An 11,454-nucleotide genomic window follows, 5' to 3' on the forward strand; every position below is an offset into this window, starting at 1 on the left:
GAGACCGGAGAAGAGACCGGCCGGCCGGAGTGGAGACTTCATTAGTAGTAGCTACTAATCCAGCAAGATATTAAGACGACCAAAGGGTCACGTCCTAATTAGGTCAGGTGATGTGCTCGGATTGGATGAGGTATTACGACGAAAAATGGGTGGAAGGAAGTTTCCTCGAAGTTGCTCTAGGTGGAGCAGAGTTCATGGAGCCCCGCAAACCGTTATTGTATCCTCTTACCTCTCCTCGCACACTAAAACCTCCTCCTCCTTCATTCATCCACTAGACCTGCAACGTTGCCAGGTCCATACATTTGGGCTAAGCGTGTGTACCAGGTATACTATAATTGTGGCACAAACTTAGCATGTTTAACCAGCTTAATAACTTGATTTACATGCCCATGAGAAAGTAGAAGTATTTAGTATGTTCAAAAGCAACAGGGCATAAAGTTTTTCTGCTTTTGTAGAATTGACTTGTGTTAAGTATTCGTACTACCGGCCACTCAATTGTATCAAGTATCTGTACAGGGCATAAGTTTAGACAGCCTATTGTACAATTGACTTGTGTCAAGTATCTGTGCTATCGGAAGCGCGCGGTGCCATACACTAAAAATATACAAAGAGCAAGGTAAGAATGGTATAGTTGATGCACATGTTATAATCCCACCTGTTTAATTTACGTTCCAGCATCAGCAAGCTCAAAAGGATGTGTAAAATATAAACATGCGCAGATATGAACACATATTTCTCAAAGAAGAGGTGTGAGAAGCAGAACACATATAATAGTAATGGTTCACTAAAGAACACACACAGGTTTAAATGATACTACATGGTAGTAATGATTTTGCATGTTCCATATTTTGTAGATTAAGATCATAGTACTGATACTTGAAACAAAGGCAGATCTATTTCTACACCATGTCATTGTAGTTAGTGGTAAAATAGATCATTGAGCCCTGCTATGGTACAATCCCCTCACTAAATGTATAAAGGGCAATACGGACCATTAACAAATTGTACCCATTTTTGTATGTAACACATATATACTCCGTACGTTTGGATGACCTCGTGTGTGCTGCTGGTTGCTACAACGAGTCGACGATTCACAAAGGGCGGCTCACTTGGGCGGCCCATATGCAGTGGCACGCGATGAATAATAACGAAAAAGGATCGCTCTAGCCGGGAATCGAACACGTGGAAGCCTACATAATAACGTGCGTGCATAGCCACAGGGACTTCCTTGCTTTAGTGAACGATGTGAAGCCTGACACTTTAAGTAAGAACTGGCTGGGAATTCTAAAAAGAATTTTCGAACACTTTGTGAACTGGTCTTCTGTCCACAGTTTCTTTTTTTTTTTCTATTTGCTTTTCTCATTTTTCCTGTTATGTTTCTTCTTTCCTTTTCAAATTTATTTTTGTTTTTCAAATAATGGTCGTGCTTCCAAAATTTTGTTCAAACTTTCAAAAAATGTTTGTTCTTTATTAAAAAATCATAAAAAAATACTCGTATTTTTTAAAATTGCAAGGGAATTTCAAAAAGAAAAGTTTTTTGTCTTTAAAAAGTGGTTCAGAATGTCAAAAGTTAACATTTTCTTGAAAACACGAACAATATTTGAAATTTACAAACATATTTCAGAAAGACAAACAAAAATTTGAAAGAAAAAAGTGTACTTGATTTGCCCGAACAATTTTTGAAATTTTGAACAAAAAGTTGAAACAGAAACATTTCTGAAATTCTGAACAAATTCCAATAGGACAAGTCCTAGCGTCCTGTTCAGTCACAAAGTAGACAACTATCAACACCACAATGTACCGCATGACAATACTTGGAGGACAAAAATGACACGGACTAATAAACCTAATAGTAGCATGACAAGAATCTCCTGCCAGTGTCCACTCCTTCATTGCATACATGACGAACTGGCGCACTCAAGTGCCAGTAGAAATCAACACTGCGATCTGGCCCACTGAAACTTGCATCGACAGCATGTCGCGGCATGCAACCAGCCACATCCGGCATCTCATCCTCCCAGGTTGAAATCCAATTAACACTAACGTCCAACACACTGCACATTTGAGAGGCGACAAAGATTTACCTGATTCTTGCCCTAGTGAACGACAGAGCTAATCTACGCCCACAGCTCATCGTCCTCCTCTAACTAGTGCCACCCATATACAAACATGGCAGCAAGGTGAGAGAGCAACGAGAGAGGGATCAGAGAACAGAGAGGGACATACAAGAGAGGTGAGGCAGATTGCGTGAGCTAAACTCAAGTCATCAATGGATCGCCGTCGTTCAGCACCTTAGCCACCGTGATCAACGCAGGAGACAGCCGCCGCCGTGCTTTGGAAATGGGGAACAAGGGCTAGGGATTTGGATTCCGCGATTTTGGGTCGACTGGTTATAAGCCAAGGCAGGGGCTTATTTGCGAAAAAATAATAAATCTAAGGGGGGGGGGGGGTTCGAAAAATATCTGGCCACACGTCCCTGCCCGCGTCCTCTAGTCATTTTCAAGTGGGACCTGCGCCATGCTGACTTGCTTAGTCACCGCCTGATCTGTATCAAAACGAGAAAAGCACCCTATGCGCACGCTCGAGCCAAGTTTCTTCAGCACTTTGATGTAGACCATAACATGTAGCACCAAAGTGATCATTCACGCCAATTTGTGTGACACCACCGGGGTAATTGACTCTAATTAATGCATTTGTGTTCGTTAATTGCATGCCACGTCTGGTAATTCCTTTGCATCATTCTTCTTTTTTTAGGAAACTCTCCTTCCTTATCTGATCACCAGTGTAATTGACTCCAATTAATTCCTTTGCGTTAGTTAATTGCATGCCACGTCTGGTAGTAATTCCTTAGCGTCATTCTTATTTTCTTAGGAAACTCTCCTTCCTTATCGGATCAGCGGTGTAATTGATTCTAATTAATTACATTGTGTTAGTTAATTGCATGCCACGTCTGGTAGTAATTCCTTTGCGGCATTCTTCTTTTTTTAGGAAAATCTCCTTTCTTATCTGATCACACCCCCGGTATTCGTCATTCTCCTTTGTTTTAGGAAATTCTCCTTAATTATCTGATCACGCCCCCTCGTAATTAAAAGGGACGAAACCAAGAATGTCAATTTGCTATATTAGTAGGTATAGATATAGATAAAGTACCACAGAGAATTACCGGCCATAATACAAACCAAAAAGAGCGATTAAAATCTGTACTACGTGTTATGCACGTAGCCGCGTGCTAGAAGTACTAGTAGAATGCCCGTGCGTTGCCACGGGCTTTTAAAGTATTTTGCTGAAATTAGTATAAACATGTATAGAAAAGATAAACTGTAACAATTGAGTAATAATTGAAATTCATTTCACGGTGCACTGTAAGTTGATTAAAAAGATAATTTAAGGGCATCTTCGACGCTGACCCGCAAACTGGACACCACATCCGTCCATGGATCGGAAACCAGTCCGTAGACAATGATGCGGGAGCCGGTCATCCAACCGTAGCCGCAAATGTCCGTAACTGTCTACCTTTAAACATGCTAAACAACGGTCAATTAAGAAAAGAAACAAAACGACACCTTCCGCCAAGACAAAGCTAACATGTTACGTACACCTTCGGCCAACCAATGCAATGCATTGCAAGCAGCTTCCGCCACACACTTCAGCAAAATCATTGCCTTTTGGAGAGAAAACATAGATTAACATCAGTGCTTTTAGCGGAAGGTGTTCCAATATTTCGGACAAACCATGTATTTAATAATAATTAGAGCTTTGTACTAAGTAAATCATATTTGGCTAGTTGTGTCCCTTCCGCCAAATCAAGCTAGCTAGCTTGAAGTCTTCCGCCAAACATCATGCTAATAAGTTATTGATCATGTTCTTCTAACGCCGAATAAGATCGGTCTTACGCCATCCTGCACAGATAAGGGCGCGTGGTGGCTTTTTGTCGGCCAGTCGGATGTCCGGGCTCCGGCAAGCTCTTCTTTGTTTGCCTCGAATTTGGGAAAAAAGTGTGTCCGGACCCGTCGGCGGACCAATGCAGGGTCGCGTTGGATGGCAAACTGCGTCCGAACGGCACAATCGGGATGCTTGCGGGATATTTGAGGGTCCTATTTTGAAGATGCCATAATGTTGTATACAAAGAGAGCGGCGATCCAACTAAGAATATAAATTATAATTTTAAAGGCAATCCATAATTTAAATCCACTTCATGGTGCCCCTCATTTCGTGGTGTTTCAGTCCAGTCTCTTATCATTATGTTAGTGTTTATGTCAGTTGATCTTTTTAAAGTATCACCCAAATCTATCAGCTGTTATCTCTGATGTACAAAAGTGAAACTTTTAAAAATGTAAATGATATTTTATATTACGGGTCCTCTATATTAGAGTACATGCATATAAACAAAATAGACTAACAAAACTGTTCTTATTTGCCAGAAAAACCTTCATGGGACGCGAAGGTGGAGCCCACAGTGGAATTTACATGGAAATCCAAGGCCCCACTTTGATGCAGGTTCTTTCTGTGGCTCGCGATGCACAATAGATGTTGGACCTCGGACAGGCTTGCTAGGCATGGATTGGACCATCAGGACGCGTGTCCCTTCTACACTCAGCATGAGGAGACCATTGATCACCTTCTCCTGGGTTGCGTATTCACGAGAAAGATTTGGTCTGTCATCTGTCGAACCTTAGATAGACCACAGTGGACGCCGAGTCACGACTCAAGACTGCTGGATTGGTGCGCCGTCACAGGTACGATAGGTTCCAGAGAAAAGGATAAACGAGCAATCTTACTACTCGTATTGTGGGAGTTATGGAAGCACCGGAACACGATGGTCTTCGACGGCGCCCCCCTATCTTCACGGGCGCTCGTGAGTAGAATTGAAGCCGAGGGGCGCGCATGGAAACATGCCGGAATCTTAAAAGGAAATGTAGAGTCTCTCTTTGGAGGGCTAGCTAGGTGGGCCGATGCGAGAAGTTAGGCTAGAGTAGTTTGTTCCGGCTTGACCGGTGGCGTGGGTCCATATGTAACATTGTAACATATACTCGCCAACGTGGAGGGGTTCCTTTTCCCATCCTCTTCTTGAATATATAGTATGCACATTCGAGAAAAAAAAAACCTACTCCGACAGTAATTGGTTTTTTTGGCAAGGTGAGGCAAGGAGTAAAACTTCTTTTTTTCACCTACACAGACCGCACAGTAGACTTATCCTGTCACCACCGCCTCCCTTTCCTCGACGGCGTAGCCTGTATTCTTCTCCCCTCCACGGCGGCGATCGGTTCCCTCCTCACCCCACCATCTCTCCTCCACGCCACTGGCGGAGCTCGTCCCCTTCTGTCCCCATATCCTTCCTTGCCTCGACGGTGTCGCCCGCATCCTCCTCTCCCCGGCACAGTGTCGCCGTCCTCCTTCTCTGGCCGCCGCCGCATCGAGACCGAGCCAGTGCGCCTGCTGGCTCTGGCATCTTGGTGAACCAGATCGGGCTGGTCGGTGCAGAGGAACTCGTTGGTCTACATCTGGCACAACGGTGTGGCGCGGCGAGGCGACACCCTCGTCGTCGGGCAAAGTCTTCTACCGCAGCCGAGCCATGCCAAGGAGTACACACCGTCGCGGAGGGCGCCCACAGGGCCACAACGGCAATACGGCTTGCTGCTCACCGTCACGCCGCCACCTTCTCCGATTGTGATGGCCACCAAAGGATTGACGCCAATGACCCTCAACAGCCACCTTCTACTCATTTGCCGCTGATATAGATGTTTTTTAATTGCTTGAAAAACTGCAAGATAACCCACTATACATCAGTGTTTGCTTGCTCTAAACTTTTAGTTCTCCTTGTGGTTCTTCAGTTATGTTGATTGCACAGAAACAGCTGTCAACTTCATGTGGCCCAAAAGGGCCCCTTCTCGTGCGGTTACATCACACGCAATGAGGAGTAGAGGCAGTATGTAGGTATGTACGAGTAAGAATTTTTTCCCGTGCATAATTATTACTCCAAAGGTTATGGATATTTTCAGTGTACGCCATGTGCGATTTTATCAGTACACACCCTTAAAAAATTCGTGTTGTGTATGTTTGTTCTTTTCAGTGTATTTGCAAGATAGTAAAAATAATTTATTGTGCAGGTTGCATTTTTATTAAGAAACTATCAGCGTGAAAACCGCTGGACTTAAACTGCCAAATATGTTCTTGATCACCAACAGGTATATTTCTCTCCTTATACCCACATATGTTGTAGTTTTTTATTAAAAATAAAATCCATCATCCTGATAGCAAACGGTATTTTGTTTTCTAGACAATTTTTGTGTAATTTGTCCTAGGTATTTGACAGTTGTGATCTTCAAGCCATTTCAACAAAATATATACAGTGGGAACTGGTGTGTTGGAAGCAAAGTACAAAGCAACTAAGACTAAACAAAAGACTTAGCAACAAAATCTATAGTGGAAACTGATATTCAAGCCATTTCATCTGTTATTGGTTATTGATTGTTCAATGACCAAGCTGTTGTTTGTTAATTCTGATTTTGATTATAGCTCATAACAACTTAAAGACGTCGTAATATAAATATTATGGTATATTTCCTACAAAGTTTAAGCAGAGCTGATCTAAAGAATTCAGTTAACTCTGTGCAATAGTGTGAAACTATTTGAAGTACATTTTTCTCTTATATAAAACCAACCAAAGGAGTGAGTCCATTAGGTTTTTCTGTGATGAAAAGACTGTAGACAACTTCATGAGAAAAAAATGGCAGCTTTATCTTGAGGATTACAGTTTCCAGTCTAGCTCAGGTGTTTCATAGATTCTGAAATATCTATTCTTGAACCCTACTGAAGTGGCCTCCTTTCTGAGGAAAATAGTTTACGAATGGATTACTTGGAAGGCAAAACTTTACAGTTCCTTCAAAGTGAAATTACTTGCAAAATACAGTGTTCAGGAGATATTATTCCAGATTCTGAAAACCATGCTTCAATCATGTAACCACTATCTATTTCCACCATTGAAACTTCTCTGCTATTTTCTTTAGAGGCATATATGGGACCTCTGAAATCAATGAAACTTGACTATCATGATATATTTCTTCACTGATTCTTTTTTATCATGGAACTTGACTATCCAGTGTGTGTAGTGGCAAATAGATGCTTAATGGTACTGCTACATGATTAGGATAGCAACATAATTAGGCTTCTTACCTGCAGTAGATACATCCAAGAGTATACAACAACCAGGAGTACTTCAGACTACTTTTCAGAACCATCTAATGCTTTTTGCTTGGTTGTAATGGATCATCGTTTAACAAAAACACGTGCAGAAAATCTCTTGTCAACTGATAGATCCCTGAACTTGATATATTGCAAAAACACTTGTAGAAACTCTATAGATCTGGAGAAGAGAAATGAAGAGCTCTATAGCTGAACAAGGATCGTCGTTTAGCACAGGTGAATAACTCTTACGCTGGGTCGTGTCCCTGCATATTTTGTTTCTTTTGGTGATCATGTTCCCCCTCCAGTACACACATTGTTTCATCTGTACATAACCATTGATCTTGTACTCATATGAACAAGGCAATGGTGCTGACCTGTGGCTTCAACAAAATGAAAGAATTAGTGGCAAAAGTACTCCAAAGTGCATATACTTATTATGGGGAAAATAACAAGTTTTACAAATTTTAATCCACTATATTAAACCACCATCAACATGGCACAGGTAAATTAAAAACAATTAATAAGTAAACTGGCAAATTTCAAAGATATACTCCAAGTTAACAATGTCATAGCTTGCAATTGAGACATCTAAGAACTACAGTAGTTGCAAATTTAATCCACAGGAAAAAAGAGCCACCACTTATTATCATAACAAATGGATCTCTAGCATAACCATAAAGAACTTCACATTTTAAAGTTTAACCTATTCTAGAAAAATATACCTATTCAAACTGTTCACTGGAGAATAAGCAGATGACCTCCCATACTTAGAAGCAGCTAAAGCAGCATCGAAGCCATCTGGTGTAGCCCATACTTTAATGTTGGTGTCATCTCAAAATTATATATGAAATAGTGTCAGTTTTTAAAACACTAAATCTTGTTCGATGATTCAAATATCAATAACAATTCTGTCTTCGATCGACAAACTAAATATTTTTCCCAAAAAAGGAACTAAATAATATTAGAAAAGAGGTTACCCTTGATCTATAGACCATCAATCCGAAATTAGTTGATCAATTCCGATCCAACCTAGGCAATTCCTTGTCTGCTATTGTCATTATTCCCGGCGGCCGCTTGTGTGTGGCCGGAGGCGCTCGGCGAAGTCCATGTTCTTGAGTGCATCGAGCGCCTGGAGACGGGAGCGAAGCAGCGTCGCATCTCTGACTCGTAATCAGGGCCCGGGATTAACAAACTCACAATTGAAATTAGGAAGAAGAAAAGGAGTACAAGGACGTGGGCTACATGCATGACGAACAGGATCAACCCGATTAGGTATGCAGATTAGTATGCAGCAGCCGTACCCGTGATCTGCTGTTTATGCATGGTGCTAATCACGATAGGAAATTAGGAAAAAGAAAATGACGAGGGCTGCATGGAGAACTCGCGCGATCGGCAATCGCCATCCGGATCATAAGTCTGCATGCCCGTGATTAGCTGCCTCCTTGGGCCATGGCGTACACGCTGCTGCATCCTACGGGGGTCCGGGGCGGCCGCCCCTGCTGCCCCCCTCAAGGACGGCCGGAGGTCTGCAGGGAGAGGAGGGAGAGGGAAAGGAGGCTCGACGGTGGTCGTTGTCGAGCACGAAGGTCTCAGGATCGGGACGGCATGGTGCGGCCATTGGGATGTGGACTGGCCATTTAGGTCGTGCGCCGATGGAAGGCTTCGTGGCAGCGAAGGCCGGAGGCGCCGCGATGTCTGAGGCGTCGATATGATTTTATTGGCCTGGTATATGGAAGGGAAGGATGGAAGGATTGGTGTTTTATCTTTATTCTTAATGGAGCAGTTGGTAGTCTCGCTTCCAGGTTTTTTTCCGTCCCACCACTTTCGTCCGGTTTTTTTTCGTAGATTAACCGTCGTAGATTTTTTTCGATGCTGATTTCTTATTCATCGGTTTATTTACCCCTCAGCTCTTTCCTTACAAATCAGCACTTTCCAAACGTGCACGCAATCACGGATCTAAATTTACTAACTTATCCAAATCAACCGATACCTTCCATTATTGCAAATTTCTTTAGGAAATAAATAATAAATTATAAGGAAACAAATAAAAGATTTTAAATACGCATCATACTTTACTAACAATCACTAAAATCAAATCTAAATCAATTAACCTTACCTTAAATCACTCAATCACTTTAATTAGAAAACATTTTCTTTCCTAACTGCACCCCGCTTAGTGTGCACATAACAATCCGAAGTAATTAGAGTCACATGATTGAATCCATTTATTTAGAGCGACATGATTGAATTCATTTATTAATAATAATCCTCACCAAAAGTGCGTTTAGCAATTTTAGAGGGCGGACCAAAACTCTGCCATCCGCTCGCCCGCATTTCTTTAGGTACAGGAAAAAATGGCATAATATATGAAACAACACGACCGGGGCGGCGGCGCAATCTTCGGGGATAGGGGATCGGAGGAGAAGGATTGGCCTGGCAGCATGATCGGGGTGCTTCCCCGCGGACGCGGCTGTCCTCGCGATGCCACCTCCCCGAAACAATGCTGCTCCCTGCCGTCAGCCGAGGCGACGCCGCCTGCCCTCCTACCCACGGTCCGCTGCCGCGTGCGGCTATGGCGGGAGGAGTAGCGACGGGGCCGAGGTCCTTCATGCGTTCCGGGATGGAGGCCATGATTTCGTCGAGGTCGTTGCTGCCTCCTACACTCAGGGTGTGTCACCGAGATCGAGGCGAGCATGAGGAGCTGTGACCACCACCATGGTCATCCCATCGCAGGGGATGGAGCACGCCGTCGGCCTGCAGCTTGTGGATGTCACTGTTGCTCTTCAGGTCGCGTGGTGACCGGATCTTGCCGATGTGTCCCTCCCCGACGACCTCCTCTTCGCCCGGTTGGCCGACATGGATCTCGCCACTGCTGCCCTCAACTTCTCTGCCTCGAGCTCGACGGTCAGCCAGCATGGATCCCCCAGCTGGAGGGTCACGTGAACCAGCCGTCCTCCCATGCTGCAGCGGCTAGAAGGTGACATGGCTCTCCGTACACGAAGAGTGGAGTTCAGTCAAGTACTTATATACTTGGCCTCTACTGTTGATCCATGTACACGGAGAAGAACAGACAACCGCTCATTCATACTTCGTTCCACTCCTTTGCGCTACATTACTGAAGGTGACATTTTCCTATCTCTCTATGTTGTAACAAGCCTGCTGCCTGCATAGTTAATGGATTTTTTTATTTAAATTTATCGCTGCTTAGTGCTTTGTTGCAATTGTTCACCCAAGATTTTTATATATAATCTGAGCGTATGTAGGCATACTTAGCTTTGCTATTCCATTTTTTCTGGCGCATAAAAATAAGAGTATTGTCCAGGTTAGGTATTCAATTGAGTATGGTATTTGAATTGCTATCAGAATGTCTTTTCTATGCATGTGATTTCTCACATCTGGTTATAATATTTGTGAAGACGTGCATTGCACGTGCACTTGAAAGAGGGCCCGTGGCCCGCGCTGGACGGCGCCGACGCCGACCCGAGCCACCTCGTCCGCGTATTCTTGGAGCTGTGGCTGGTCGATTTACATGAAATTAATTCCCTCAGTTCTGGTGGCAAATATAATACACATAATCCATATTGTTATGCACTAGCGTGTATGTGTGAAATAGATGGATTATGGTCCCGTATCCAATAAGATGGATATGTGTGTGTGTGTTAGAGAGAGAGAGGGAGAGGGGGATAGAGAGTGAGGAAGAGGGAGGGAGAGTGTGTGTCTGTGTGTGTGAGGATTTGATGGTTAAAAAGGTCGCCAATGTCGTAATATTGAACTCTTAAAGTTAATGTGGTCCCGTTGCAACGCACGGGCGTTCTTCTAGTATGGAATGGTGGAATTGATGGAAGGATGGAAGGATTGGTGTGGTTTTTCTGGGCATGAATTAAAACCGGTCTTGGTTTTCGGAGGGAGGAAAAAAAACGGTGGGAGGGAGATCGCCTGGTGGGGGGGTAGATCGATGGAAGAGAAACAGACGATGCTAACAAACGACTTAAGTTGAGACATTAGGAGTAGAGATAAGTATGAAAGGGGATCGGTGTGAGAAATAAATCGGAGACTCCTCCTCACGCCTTCAAACCCTCACAACTTAGTACAAGACTTACCATCACCACCGCACACTCCTCCTTTGACTCATTGTGATACGTGATCACGTGAGGGCATGGCTTCGACGGTTTTTTTTCCCAGTGGAGCTAAGTATGGAAAGAGATTGGTGGCTTCGACGGTTGTGTTTTTTTCCGAGCGGAGCTAAGTATGGAAGGAGATCGGTGGGAG

This window comes from Triticum dicoccoides, chromosome 3B (assembly GCF_002162155.2).
Source record: "Triticum dicoccoides isolate Atlit2015 ecotype Zavitan chromosome 3B, WEW_v2.0, whole genome shotgun sequence".
Classification (NCBI taxonomy): Eukaryota; Viridiplantae; Streptophyta; class Magnoliopsida; order Poales; family Poaceae; genus Triticum; species Triticum dicoccoides.